Genomic DNA, 12,745 nt, shown 5'->3' on the forward strand with positions numbered 1-12,745 from the left:
GGCAAAGGTATTACTGCAGCTGGAGGGGGAGAAAGAGATATGCAGGGACAGACTGGGGGAGCCTGTATGAACCTGCCTTCTGCTGCAGGAAGAGAAGGTAAAATGACTGGTTTCACAGGTGGCTCAGAGAGGATGGCCTGCAGGCAGTAGAAGCTTACAGAGAGCAGTTGCTCTCTTTATCTTGAGCAGTAATTTAGGTGGGAGAAGAGAAGGCACAATGCAGCACAGGCTTTGGCATATGAATGAAAAACATTAGGTAGTCAACAGTTAATCCTGTGAAAAGGTAACAATGGGTTTTCATTTCTAAGTGGACAAGATCTTTGAAGGGATAAGAGATTAACAATCTAATGCTTCTCCATCTACCAGATCAAGTGTAATTTTCCAGTACTGCTTATCAGTGTCCAGACTTGTTTTTCATAGGAATGTAATGTTTTTACAAGGTCATGTTTGGCAGCTGAGCCTCGAAAGGACCTGTATATGTGAAGATGTCATTGATTTTAGCATATCCACTGGAAGGTGCTGATTGTTTACAAGACTGTTACAGGGAAGCTGGGTTTAGTGCTGCTTTTTTTGTGCATGCCACAACATTGTCATATACTTGTCATATTTTCCTTCAGAGTAGAAAGAGCTTTCCATGGATCTCTAAGCTAAATCTCTCTCTGCAAAAAGATTTCCTTATTCAGAGATGAGAAAACTGAACCAAGAAATGATTCAGTGATTTTTCCAAGTTCACAGAATGATCTGGAACCCACTTCATGTCTCTGGTGGAAGATGGCAGGTTTTGTGGCTGAACCTAGTGGCAGGAGACCTTTACCCTTTCTGTGACCTAGGAATTATATTACAGGTATTTACTTCCATGAGCCCATCTTTTTGTTTAAAGCAATCAGGATGAGTTCTAAATGTGAATTGATTTTGTTTGGAAGAACTAATGTCTGAGGTGAAATGCCCAGGAGGTCCTTCAGGAGTGAAAGCATAAAGAATTTTCAGGTTCTGTTTTTCATTCAAAAGGCTCTCTTGTCCTCTAGTAATGCGAGTCCAGTTTCTTGGGTCTCATTTTTAGGAGCAAAAGGTCCTAGATTATTTTCCCCTGAGAATATTTGCAGGGCTCTCTGCAAGTCCTGATGGCTCTGACTGTACAGTGTTCCAATGTGTGAGTGAGAAGAGGTGGAGGCAGCTGGCATTCATTCCAGAAATACATGGGCACTGGACTTTGCCAGGGCCACGCCTGGGAATGTCTCAGCTCTTCCACTGCAGGGATGCAAAAACAGAGGCTGTCTCTTCCTTAGAGCTAGTTAGTTCAATCTGCCAATTTCACCTATTTTCTTCTGGGAAAATGGTTTTGTGCTTTAAAGGTCCTTACCCTTCAAAGGTGTCTGAGTCTTAGTGCACACTCAGTTAGAGAATGCCCTGGAAAAGGAGAGCTCTTGGCCACGATGTATGGGACAAAAGACAGCCATAAAAAGGGGTTTAATTTCAAAATGCCACATCACATGCATTACAAAATGATATAAAAAGCTACAGCTGCTCTGCTAATAGTACTCTACAAGCTTTAAAATGAAACACTTTATGAACTTGCTATCTTTCCTTTATCACAGTCTCAATGTAGCAGCCTCAAGCTAGCGGCATTATCATATCAATAAACAAAGTGTCCATCTTGCTTTCCTTCAACACAGATAGCCTTTATGAAACTAGCAGCCCGTCCGAAGTCAACTAAGCCACTTGTATGCATGAAAATGTTTGCAGTGAAATTTCAAGGGTCAGGCCCAGCTTTCATTTTGTCTGATTATGTTTCATAGACACACACATTCAGCCATTTCCCAGCCCTTATCTATAAAGCACCCGCCCCTCTATTTACATGGGAAGGAATAAAGAAAAGAGCAAACCACAACATGAGGGTGCTTCAAAGGCAGGGAACAGTGCTATCTGCAGAGAAACACATACCCACAGCCTGCTGCCCATAAGGAGCAGTCTGAAAAGACTAAAGCAGCACAGAGGGAAAAAGTAAAAGTAACACAGAGAAGGCCAGCTGTGTCTTGAGACATGGTTTTGGTTGTCATGTCTGCTGCAGTATAGAAGATACACCTTATTTTCATTAGGAAGTGAAGCTCAGCTGCCAGGCAGTGCCTTTAGATCCTGAGTGCACTCTCCAAACACAACATGTAATGAATGCATGAAACAGTTCTACTTGAATGGTGCAGCCGTTCACAGTGTACAGTGTGATTACCCTGTGGTTTCATGGGCAGCTCTGATGCAGCTCTGATGTCTGAGCCTGTGTCATTGGGGACTGGAAGGGATGTTGGCCACTGCCCAGCCCTTCCAAGCTGCATATAAGGACAACTGAGGACAAGAAGTGTGTCAGAGCTCTAAGCTGCCCATCGGATCATTGAAACTTGAGATCTTTAAAGAAGAGTGAAAATACAAACTGAATTAGTTCAGTAGTATACCACAAAAACATTGTGTAAGCTGTGTTGTAAGTAATCAATACTTAATGTCACAATGAGCCTTTCATGGTTTCAGAAATACCATCTTAAAGGTACAAAGCACTCAAAGGATTAAAAATAATCTTTGTGTGTCCTGCTAAGATAAACAGGGGATGTTTGCACTAGGCTGATCCTGTTGTGTTACACTCAGGCTGTAGCACACAAGACAGTGTTCTATTGTCTTATACTTCAAAAACCATCTCCTACACTAAAACAGGAATAATTCTAATTTGAAATTAACAACCCCATCATCATTTTAAGGTGAATAAAAAAGGAGTTACACCACAGATTCCTTTGTCTTCAAGTAACAACTTCCTGTATTTATACCTGAAGTTCTCACATGTAGTTGATCTGCTGGGGAATAAACTGTACATCAGCACTGAAAAGTAGGCACACATGAACTGATCACATTAATGCATAATAAGCACATAATTTTCTGGAGATCCCATATGGCTCCAATAATATCATTACCAACAAAAGCACATCATATCATCCAAAACAAGCAGGTCAAGCCCTGACCTTTTTCTGGGATACATGTTTTGATAATAGTAGATATTATTTTAGGCTAGAAATAGATTTATGCTGTAATTTATGATCCAGTTTTGTTTTGTTTTTTCCCTTAAGAGTGAATGTCCTCTTTGATGATCTTGGTGGTGATGTCTGCTATCTTGCTGCTGTGGCCGACAATAACATAACAAAGCTGACTAGATCACCAGCTCAGTCTTACTACTGAGTAAGAGTCTGGCATTTTACCAGCTCAAATAGTGTTGCACTGGCTGCAGGGCACAGGAAAAAAAGCAAATATTTTAGCTGTGTAGACGGCTATACAAATAGAAAAGCAGACAAGGCAGCCCCATCTGGGAAGACAAAAGATGTATGTGATGACCTCCTTCCTTCAAGTTAAACAAGTAAAATCTTATCCTGGGTTATTGTCAGAAGTTCCTCTCCTCTGTGAATGTGCACAAAGGGCAGTGCACTATATCTGCAACTTGGCAGCATGACAAGAGCCCAGAGAGGATGTTTTGCAGTCAGGTCTCACTGTGCCCTGTGTGCCTTCTGTGTGTGTGTGGTCAAGGTGCCAATGGCTGACTGAGGACGCAAAGCAGCAGATGCCAGTTAAAGCTGTCACATTTTCTTCCATTCTGCCTCTGCTCCTCAACCAGCATCTTTGATGTTGCTATCCCATGTTGACATTCCATGTGTTTCCTCTACCTCTCTGTTGAGCCCTGCTTTTCTTGCACTCTCATTTTTTCTTGAAGGAGCACTGAAGTTTGTCAGGACAAGTGGATGCTGCCTACTTTCTGCTGCATGTCCAGTATTGTGGTCACTCTCCCTTTCTGGCAAGGTAGACATGGATGTTGGGGTGTGATAGAGGCTTCTTTGCATTTCTGTTTATCAGGTCTGGCACAATGAGCAGTCTGAGCTGAGGTATTTTTAGCTGACAGCGTTCCAGCGTGCAATGCATGGCGCAATTTACTTGGCTTTGCTTCTTCCTACAGAAATTAACAAAATCCATATGATGCTTCTTCCCTGTCAGGAAGCTATACTCTGCATTAATCTCTCATTTGGGAGACAGGCTATGTGACAGAGAAGATTAGTCCTAACCACAGATAACACTTCCTGTCTTTAAATAGTTTTGGTAGACAAGTAACTTCTATAATGAAACACTATCCCACGGCAGGGTTTTGGTCTAAGCCAGGAACTTTTGAGTTTTAATTCTGGCTTTCAGACAAAATCTCTTTGTGGATAAAAGTAAGTAGAGGCCTGGTTTTGCTTTTTTGTGATTTTTTGACAGAGAAGGTGCATCCTCAGTTTTTTTCACACTCATCAGAAGTTCCAGCTCTTTGGCACAAATGTGCCCCTGCTTCTCTTGCTACTTCTTTTCCTATAACCTAGTCATGGAGTTTTCCCTGCAGATGTATTGAAAGAATAAATTACCCAATGTCAGAAAGATTTCTGAAGATGCAGATCATGGCTTGAGGCAGATTCAGTCATGCAGAGTGCTCTGAGCTTGCTCTAGGGAGCCTGCATTGTTATCATGGTCCCCACTAGCACTCAGTATTTACTTAGTACCCAGCAGACCTCATTCTTGAATCTGGGTCACACCAACATTCACTACTACTCATGGGTAAGATCTGGTCCAAAATCCATTAAAATCAGAAAGAGTCTTTCCTGTGTTAGGTGGGTTGGAGTCAGGGCTTTGCAGGATGCAGGAGCACCAGCCTTCCCCACTTCTGAATAGTACAGTGATGACCTAACACACAGCTACTTTCTGAGAGTTTTTTTTACACAACTGTAGAAGTCCTGGCCTCTAGAACATAAAGGATCACACCATAGGCACTGTCCAAACAATATTTTAAAAATAGGGTTCAGACTCCTGCAATCTCTAGGCAGTACTTGCTATTTAGATAATTTTTCAAACCCTGCGGAAATAGACAATGCAGGCATTGTGATTTTCCTCATATTCCTTCCACCAGACAAATCAGGGAGAGCAGGCTGTGATCACCAGGTCTGGATGTTGGGGCATACAGAAACAGAAAAAATGTTGTGTGTAGGAATCCCATGCTTACAAGGACATTTCAAACTAAGGATTGGTTATGAAGTAAATTATTTGAAAGAACTTGTATTTGTTTAAGGGACCTTTTCTATTATAGCATGAAAAATAATGGGCTACATGCTGGAAGTTCATACTAAAATAGTTGTGCAGATGCAGGAGTATCACTGAGACTCCAGAAATACTGTGACTGTGATTTTAACTTAAACTAGCACCAAATGACAACCTCCACTTCCCTGGGGCTGTGCTTCTGCTTCTGCTGGGCCATGAGCCAGCTACACAGCACTGCAGAGACTTGCCTGGGTCCTATACTGCTGGTACCTACACTACATTATAAAAACAGGCCAAAGTATCAAGCTAAGATTGGTTTCTGCATCCATAAAACTGGTTGCTATGAGCAGAGCTGTGTGTGATGCTTTGATGAATGTTTGGAGCAATAACCCAATATTCTTCCTTAAGGGTGAGAGATGGACTGTGTGGTGGTGACTGCAAAGTAGTGCTGTGGCTACTAGCACTGTCTTCTAATGCCCCATGTGACAAACAGAAAGATGAAGCCAAGTTCCACCCTGTGGTATAATGATTTTTCCTGGTGCAAATGCAGGCACAAAGATCTCAATGACTGAAGCAAAGCAGTACTTGGCCCTTTTCCAGAACCGAGTGGGAAATATGAACCAGTGCCTCCATACCCTCAAGAGGAGCCAATTGCTGTAGTAATGGTTAACCAAAAAAGCAGATCACCTGTTTAGCCTCCCAGGCCAAGCAGTGAGAAGCAAATAAGGTTTCTATTTCATGGATTAGAAGCAGGGAAACTCCTTTATCTGTGTTTGCTTTTGGCTAGGCCTTTACTGGCAAAGGGCTTGGGCAATGTGATTGAATGACTATGCCAGTTCAGTCCTGCCAGTCAGCAGTTGTTCCAGGTCATTTCCCCCATACCCTCAGCCTTCCCCCATTTGGAAGTCCAGACAACAGAGCTTTAGAGCACCGAGGCTCCAGGCACCCAGCTCTTTGCAGAGAGCAATCCTCTGCCCAGGATGGAAACTGTGCAGCCACTTTTTCTGCTTTTTTTGATTCTTTCTTTTAAACCAAACGGACCAAACGGCACTTTGATAACAATTGCATTCAAATTGAATGGAAATGCTGTTGTTAGGGCTAATATCCATGACAAACATTGTTGTAGCAAGGGTTTCCAAGAAGAGTTCTCAAACCAAGTTTCTTGGTTAGTGTCCTAGGCTACAGCTAAGGTATCTCAGTATAAGGGTAATGTTTTTGGAGGTAGTGGGGGGTCAGCAAAGGAATCATTTATCTTAGTTAATCGTAATCTCTAGCACTAGATCAGACATCCTACTTAAAAATAGGCTTTAGATACTCTTTTATTTCTAGTAGTTGAAATTTAAGCTCCAAATATTTAAATCTTAAATATAAGTGGCCTGGTTTTCCAGGGTGTTAAGCATATGCAATGCCTATTGATTTCAATGAGAATGTTAACCATTTTAGAAAACCAGGCCGTTGCATTTAGTCATTGATACATAGATTCCTAACTTCAAGCAGCCAGGTTTGAAATCTTTTCTAGCTTTATGCGGTTCCGCTTCAGCTCAGCGAAACTCAGTTTCATGAAGTGAAACCTTAAGAACCCTTGGCTTACCCCCTTCCAGTCTTGTCTTCAATGCTGTGGTAAGTATTCACCCAAGACTGATTTTGCAGAAGCAAACAACAACACCACATAAATTTAAAATACTACTTGAGTGACCTTATTTTTATACAACAATTAATACTGAGACAGAAGGGAATTTGTGCTGCAGAAGTATTCTGTTTAGTACAGATTACACATTGCAGTGGGAAAGGCAAAGTTAAATACATAGTCAAGTTGAATACAAACAGTGGGTTCCAGCTATATTTGGCCTGCATCACAAAACAATAATTCTAGAAAATTTAAAATGAACACTGCTTCTCTGCTGTAGTCTAGATTTATTGTGCTAATCCCACATGACAATTGACCAAAAAGGAGCAGGAATGGATGTAGCAGGAAACTATGTGCCAGGTCTGTGCTAGATTGAATCTACCAACTGTTCAAACACAGTCCTACTGCAGGGACAACTAATGCAAAGGAAAATAAATATGCTTAACCCGTGTCGCTTACACTAGCTCAGCATTAGCCACAGTGACCAAAATACTTTCCTCCATGGACACTCACTTCTGTGTTAGAGTTATAAAGGCTGTTAAAATTTTCTTTCTCTAACTGATACTCATATAATGGCACAGGCTTTCAGTGGAATTAGCCCTAGACTTTCGACTAGACTAGAGAATTAGCAGCACGTGTTGCTTACATACATCTCGTGTCCACCTGTGGATTCTTTAGGTTCAAAGGAGGCAGAAAATACATCAACACATAGGGAGCCATTTGGATCTTGAAATCCTAAAGTGGGAAGCACCTATAGAAGGTTGCAAATAGGCTGAACCTTCACAGTGGAGTGAATGATGTATAATTAACCTGTCCAAAAATGGGTCAACAGAAACAGCAAATTGATTAGGCATAGCTTACAGAGGGCAAGGGTAAGATGGGGACAGAGAGGTGGGGTTAGGGATGTTGTACCAAAGGGTGTGGTAGAAGGAGAATTATCTTTTTTGAAAGGACATTTGTTTCCAAGGGATGAGTCTGAGCTTCAATACATTCACTGCTCTGCACACAACTTTCTGAGCAGCAGTAATTCAGGGTGCATTCTCATCTGGAAGATGAGAAGTTATGCCTCTTCCTTCAGTATGCCCCGGGATTTGTGAGTCCACTGTCACACCCTGAAAGGTGGAACTGCACAGGAGCAGACAGGTGAGCAGTGAGTAAGTAACAGCAGTTCTGCCATCAGCTGCTTAACACAAGGCACTGCCAGGTTACTCAGTGAAAGGGAAGCCTAGAACAACAGTGATGTGGGCTTGGCATGCTGAGAATCTGGTTGCAATCTGACACTTGTATTTAGGGGCAGGATTTCTATTTAGCTAGCTAAAATTGTTTACAGTGGTGTAAGAATAGCTCAGAACAACCATTTTTATAACTTTTCAGACAGCCATAATGTTTTAAACACAGGTGTTGGGCTCAGTCTCATGTCTTGGACAATGTACACAACAAACCCATGACATAGTCATAGCTAGATCCTAAGTAAACCTGTACAATAAACATGCCCAAGCAAACAAAAGACAAGGAACATATGGGGTGCTGCTGGGGTTGGTTTCTGCTTGGTTGTAAAACAAAACCCAAAGTGAGCACCACTCATAAACTATTTAAAGGAGACACAAATGCAGTTTGAATCTTCACTTCCCCAGCCTGGCCCAGCTGCACAGACCCTAATTACCACTGGTTTTTGGCTGTGATAGAGGAGAGTTTCTCAGGAAGCAGCCAGAGCATTAAGAATCTTGCCACATCTAGTGCATTAAGAGCCCTCCACATCCTCCTGCAGATTGAGGGACTGCCCCTCAATCCCCTGCTCCAGAGTCCCAGCAGAGGAGACATGCAGCCATACCACAGCAGACATGCAGCCCAGCTTACAGAGCTGTGACCCCCACTGCTACCACAACGTAACGTGCCCTGGGGATGGGCCTGCAGCTGCAGCCCAGATCCCATTTCTGGTGACACTTGAGCACAGCCTGTCACCTTGAATGCTCCCCAATGCATTTGTAGATCAGCAGTGGTAAGCCCCTAAAAGGCTTCTTTTATTATTATGTGCCATTTATTATTGTACTGAAACAGAACTCAGGATCCTGTGCAAAAAATTTGTCCTGATGGAATAAGATGGATGGAGCTATTTGGAGCTGCTGAAGCAGCCCTGCAGGAGCTGTTTCTCTGGCCAGGTAGCTCAGTAGCTGAGGGTCTCCAGGCTGGCCACTTCAGCCAGCCCAGCTGCCCACTAGGTGTACTGCTCACACACAGCTGATGCAGCCTGGATCTGTGGGATTTGCTGCCTGAGTCAGAACTGACAGCACAAGCAGCAAGTAGGGGTGTGGTAACCCAGGTCCTGCCTCTGCTCCCAGTGCTTGTTTATGCCAGATACTCACACATATGTGACAGGGGACATATGTTTTACTAAAGAGCTGAAATGAGTTTTGACACAATGAAAAAAGTGGAAAAATATCCTGTGGAGGAAATGGGAAAGGAAGGACAAGAATAGCAAAAATAAAAACAGGCAGTTGCACACATAGATTTTGTGCACTGTAAGCATTGGCAGATTGTTACTCTAAGACATTTGTATTCCTACTGGTTGCTTTGGTGGTGCTATCTACTTTACACATGTCCAAATGGAGTGCACATGGAAGAGGTTTGTAAGGGACTCAACAGTGGCCTCATAGGTTGCTCCAGAGAGTTTATTTGAGAACTTATTATTACTATTCCTTCTTTGAAGAAGATAGCTTGTAGTTAAAGGAGGGCAAATAATCAGTAGAAGTGGAAGAAATGGTTAGATTTTGATGAGTTTTACAAGAATTTGAAGCTCATGTGATGAGGGTGTCCTGGGCTGGGCAAATTAGTTAACATTAATGGACCTCTGTGAGGATCTGGAGGCCCTGGAGGGAGTAACAGAATAGCAGAATCACCTAGCATACAAACATACACACAGCTCAAGAAAGAGAAGTGCCAGTAAGGTGCTTCCAAGGTGAGGGGAAGGACTCACTGAGGTTGGTAAGCATGAACTGGGCTACACTAGTTAAATACAAAACCATGGAGTTGCTGGGGGACCATGGGCTCTGTCCTTTGATGTCATTTTCACACTGTGTTATCCAGTTTGTTACGAGTTGGCTTACACAATAGATGTTGCAAGCTTTTCATATCTGTTTTAAGCTTAGTTGTCAGGTAAATAATCTGGAAAATCATGGGGTTTGAATCTAATTTCACGAAAAACTTTTTAAAATAAATGCAAAGATTTTTCTGATTGAAAATCTGTCACTTCAGTATAGGCTTATGAGCTTTCCAGTTGCATTTATAAAAAGATGTTTAACAAGAAGGCAGCATCCAGTTATGATTGTAGTGTGACTTACAGAAAACCTGCCTGAGATAACATGAGTCAAAAGAATCCACTGGGTCTTCTCTTTCTCTATATGTACAAATAGATACAGTACAAGTGAAAAATGAATTTCAAGATTTGAATAAAAGACAAGGTACCTTTCACTTAGACAGTATAATTTTCCAGGATTTGTCTCATAACCCTTGAAACTTTATGCCTTTCAGTTCCTTCCTCAGAAAGCTTGTCCACACAGACTTAGAAATAATCCCCTAATGAGCAATATAAGTGTGGTAGAGCTCGATGGAGGGGGATTTTATTTTCAGCTTTCTTAACACCATATGTTCACTTAATCCCACTCTTCATTTAGTTAAAGGTAATCCCTGAGTACTTGAGAACAAATTACATGCAAAGATACATTATGTGTACGGATGGGTGATGTGTATATAACTCTGCACATGTGTCTTGGACTAAGAGAAATCCCACTGATAGCTAAGGCAGTTGAATTTTCCTATACAGATGCTCCCAAGTCATCTATCTCAAAAGTACACATTAAGATTCAAGAAAGAAATTTTCTCTGAAGGAATTACTAATGAGGATTGCTTGGATTTTTGCTCATCAAATCTTGAATAAAAATCTTCAGTTATTCTTAAGTGCCATTTAATTTTTCCTACCTCATCACTAAAATTACTCAAAAAATCATGAGAGCTCTCTCTGATAAGTCCAGAAACATCATGCAAACCACATTAAATGTGCCAAAATGTTTATTTTCCACTTTTCCATTCAGAATGGGAATTTTAAAATAAATTGTAGATGCTTCAAAGTACAACGATAAAAATGCTGAAATTTACTCTTCAAAAATCTACTGTCCAGTTATCTACAGCTTTTCAAAAAAAAGAATCTGAAACTTACCACAACTATTTTCAGTCACTCACTGAAAGAACAACTGCACCAATTTAAACTACTTCTTTTAAAAAATGTTGATGGTCCAGCCAATATCACTTAAGCGGTCAAGACAGAAATTCCAGCAAATCCTAATGTATAATTTAAAAGATATATGTCAAATATTTCATATATGCATAAAATGACAGGAAAAGATAGTTCTGCTCTGTAAACATTTGCTGCAGTTAAATAACAGAACTTCTGGAGAAAGCTGTTCCTTCTACCTGGTCTTGCAAATAAATTAATGCCAGGGGTCTCCTGAAATGGAAAGTCTATTTGATCAAGTCACTTTCCAGGATGAAAGTGATGAGATCTTAGGACAAGATGTGGCTGAAGATATTTGGGGAAGAACAGCTAATAGTGACTGGAAAAACAAACCACTGCCAGTACTGAGTATACCAGAGATGTGTCACTGTATCTCTGCAGCTCCAGAAACTGTGTCACATTGCTGCAGTGCATCCACACAAAGCTCCCCCTGCAATTATGGCCAGTGCACAAATGGGTTTGACTGAATTTCCCTCTGTAAAGAAAGGAAACTAAATGTAGTCTTTTGGATTTTCACAGTGATCATTTTTTAAAGATCCAAAATTCAGTTCTCTCTCAGGCAACAATTTAACTGATAATTCTATTTTATTGCACATTGATGAAAACATTTACACTTTAAGAATTATTAAATCAGATCTAGCAGGTAATTATTCTGTAATGAGCATTAACTGCATATAAAGTATTAGGTGTGGAAGGACATTTCAACATTTTCAATATTTACATTAAAATGACCTTTTTCTATCTCTATAAGCAAAAGATGTCACTTCTGAAATAGCTGACTTTTCAGTGTAAAATGAGAAATGTTGTCATGGAGGAAGTAAAAAAGGTTAAAAATAATCTGAAAGGTAAGTGACTACTTGTTGCTTTTTTATGCCTCACTCTGTAACGTAGATAACATGAACTCCAAAGATCTGAGAAGTGCTTTCCAGCCTGACCCAGAGAAATGCCTGATGCAGCCCCCTGGGTCATCCTGGGGCTCCTCCAGTTTGGTATCAAGCACAGCCTTTATACCTGAAGAGTCAGTATAGTCATATCAAGAAGGTCATTACAAGAAGAGAACTTTTCAGGAAAAATCTGAATCAAAAAGTACAAGTAGCAAAAGGAAACAAACTGAGTTTCTTTTCCCACCTCACTCTGCCACTCACCTCCCTCAGTATTTTAAACATATTGTGGTCTTGATTCTTTTATGTAAAGCAGTTCTCAAGACTGCAAAACTTTTCGTACTCTGCTGTCATTTCACTGTGATGTTAAAGACCAAACTTCTGTCATTACACTATAGCAATGGGATCTTTTGAAGTGGTAATGTTTGCCACTATGCTTAAAATTCTAGTATTGTTTGAATAAATGTATGGAAAATAACCACTATTTGTATTTTAAGTGAATAATGTGCCAGAACCTCAGCATTTTTATGAATGAGTAAATAGTGAGTCATAGTTTTCAGAGACAGTTAAGACTATATTTATTTGTAGAGTTGTTTGCAAAATGGTTGCCATAGCTTTGGTTCCTTTTTTTAGTCTACACTTTCCCTGCAGTGACTTTTCCAAAAACTGACCATAACAGAGACAATGTCCACTAGCATTTATTTGCATCATCCCTCTTCCTGTTGTTTACGCTTCATTCCAGTTCATGCCACCTTTTCTTCCCCATTTAAATGGCCATTTTCCAATTCATCTTCACCAGTGAAATTTCTTCCTCTTGGTTTTGAAGGTACGGTCAGATAGAAAAGCATTGGTTCTCCTGTCTCC

Source organism: Molothrus ater, chromosome 7 (assembly GCF_012460135.2).
Source record: "Molothrus ater isolate BHLD 08-10-18 breed brown headed cowbird chromosome 7, BPBGC_Mater_1.1, whole genome shotgun sequence".
In the NCBI taxonomy this organism is placed as follows: domain Eukaryota; kingdom Metazoa; phylum Chordata; class Aves; order Passeriformes; family Icteridae; genus Molothrus; species Molothrus ater.